This window comes from Apis dorsata, unplaced genomic scaffold, assembly GCF_000469605.1.
Source record: "Apis dorsata unplaced genomic scaffold, Apis dorsata 1.3 scaffold_331, whole genome shotgun sequence".
Taxonomy (NCBI): domain Eukaryota; kingdom Metazoa; phylum Arthropoda; class Insecta; order Hymenoptera; family Apidae; genus Apis; species Apis dorsata.
Window position 1 is genome coordinate 260,922 of NW_006263599.1, and position 2,918 is coordinate 263,839.

A 2,918-nucleotide genomic window follows, 5' to 3' on the forward strand; every position below is an offset into this window, starting at 1 on the left:
TAGCAGTAGCTAAAAGAAGATTCGAAACGCGCGAGAGCGATCGTTACGATCTATCTATCATAATAGGGAAATCCTTGGTAAACCGCAGCCCGCGTAATGAAAGCATCGATAAAGACAAATCTTTCCTAGTTGGAGGGAACGAGGGAAGGAGGCCGTCACGCGAAGGTCAACATCTACTCCCCAAGACAATTATCAAAAGGGAACGAGGGTCGACGTTGCGCTCCCTCTCCCCCCTCGACACCGTTCTTTTTAGAGAATCACGAAAGATAATCCACTTAATTGTTCTTCACCGTCCCTGCTGGTGCCCTTTGCCTCCAACGTTTCCTCCTCCTTTCACCCCTCTTAATCGTCGAAAAGTGCGAGGAGAAAACAGAAAAGGAGTAAGAAAGGAAGGAAGGAAGGAAGGAAGGAAGAGGGGAGGAAGGACCTCGAGGCGAAAGAAAAGCAAGCTGGAGAAACAGTGGAAGGCGCGCTGCTTCGAAGGCGGAAATGGGCCATTAGTTTCGTGACGAGTATTCAACGCGACGGATTCTCGGTCGTCGGTTGGATGGAAATCCGACCGAATAGGTGAACATCGACCCCGGTCCACGACCTCTCCCTCCCTCCCCTCCTTCTTTCCCGAGGAGAAACAGCTTCTCGCTAAACGACGGCTGCACGTTTACGATAGTATTTACGTTACTGGAGCGAGGCCAGGGTGGGGTGGTTATGATAAATTTCCCGTGTACAAACTAATTTCAGAGAGCATAAACTACTCTCCTCTCCCCCGCCCCCGTGCATCGAGACCACTCTTTGCCAACGTCTCGGATACTTTCAAAAGGCTTTTGATTTCGACCGAGAATTAATAAGAGAATAATTTTGTATTTCCGCGAAAAATTTTAGGACAAGATTTCTACGAACGAGCGTGCCAAGAACGTTCATCGTTTTTTTTTCACGGAATAAAACGGGATAGAAATTAAGAGGGGAGGAAAGGGAAAGGAAAAGAAGGAATTCTTCCCGTGTTCATATCCACTGTTTCTTTACACAGCCTCGTATTTTACACGGCCCCGTTGTTGCACCGCTATCGCTAACCGCGTCTGTCTCTTTGTGGCTTTTCCTCCGTGCCCCTGCATCCGTTTCCGCTTGTTTCCCCGTCCGCGTCGCGTCACACAGAGAGAGGCCAGGGTGGAAACCTGGTATCCGAAATGGGAAACCGTTTCCAAGGGGAGAACGGCGGCCGACAGAGAGCAGAGGGGAGAAGGGAGAATCGTTTTAAGATGGCAACCTCGCCTCAATTGCGCGAATTAACCTCTAACGAGAAATCTCGACCTCGGTGGAAACTAGTGGAACAGCGTGGACCACGAGAACAGATTCTGACCAAGCTATTTTCTTAACAGTCACGGTTCAGAAAGATAAAGTTTCGATGAATCGTACGGATTCGTTCGGAACGATTTGCGATTTCGAATTGATTCGCCTCTTTGCTTTAAAATTAATTAGAAAAAGGAAAAAAGAAAAAAAAAAAAAAAGAAGAAAAGAAATCCACCGACACGTGCGATTCCTTGAAACGACAAACGAGAAATTATCGAACACCAATTTCGATTATCGACGTTACGCGATATCTTTCTTTCCACGAAAACCGCCAGTCCTTATCGTTGACAGCTTGCAGTTTACAACGAAAAACAAGGGGATAGGTTAATGGCGCGCCATGCCACGTCGCGGAATCTAATCCAACCGATGACATAATACCGCAAAAGTTGCACCGATAAAACAAGATGGAAATAAATCGTCCGCTCGCGAACACTATTAAAAACCGTATCCAACCAATTTGTTATCCCTTCTTTACTTTTATCGTCTCACCTTACGTAAAAGGGATCAAAGCCACGAAGATTTCGAAACCGTGTAGAAACCGTGGAGGGATAGTTCGGCGAACCCTCGTCGAAAAACTCGTCGACGAGCATTCCTTTTTTCGAATCACAAACTTTCGTCGACATTTCTCGTCAATCGCAACGAGCGGGACCACGATATATCCTCAACCTCGGCGAGGTTGATACCCGATTTCCCTGGACGATCGACCGACTGCGTGCACAATAATGTTTTACAACATCGCGGCCAGAGGCTCGGATCGCTCGGGTTAAACTGAGAGATAATTGTCCGCTATCAGCTGACCCTTGTCGTCCATCCAGTCCCCCCTTCCATCGTCTGCCGCGCCTCCACCACTTCTCTCTCGCTCTGTCGGTTTCGCATGCAACGAAGCTTGCCAAGTTAAATGCATGTTTGCCACTACAGCGGCCGACAAAAGGCATTTTGTCGCGAGACACGAACAGGCGGAGAGAGAGAGAAAGTGAGAGTGAGAGTGAGAGAGAGAGCTAGGGAAAGACAAGTTGGTTGATAGTCAGGGACGAAACAGCGCTCTCTGCGCTAATCGCGACGCGTGCAACTCGCCAGATACTACGTGTACTAATATCGCGTTAATAAGGATCATTACGTGGCCTATAATCTCAATCGCTCAATAGCGATGACCTGTTATCGAATCGACGTTCGTACCGATACTAAACGAAATCGAGACGCGAATTTCATCTTGATTTCTTTTCTTTTTTTTCGCTCCTATTCAACGCTTCTGCTGTTGTCGCAAAAAGAAAAATGGAAAAATTCTATTCCACGAGAAAGAATTCCATTTTTGATGATCCGACGAGGAGGAGGGAGGGGAGTGTACCGATGGATCAGCTGTCTACACGTAGCACACGTAGGCTTTTTCGTTCGGCCGTTTTAATTATCGGCCGGTTCTAATGAGCGCGCGTTGTTGGGAACAGCCCCCGAGGAATTGTCGAAAAAGTTCGATTTTTCTCCAAGGTTTTGTAACGGATCACCTTCCCCCCTCCCCTCCCATTCCTTGTATGTGTGCGCGGGTAATTCGACGCTTTCCGTTTCAATTAATTCCACGC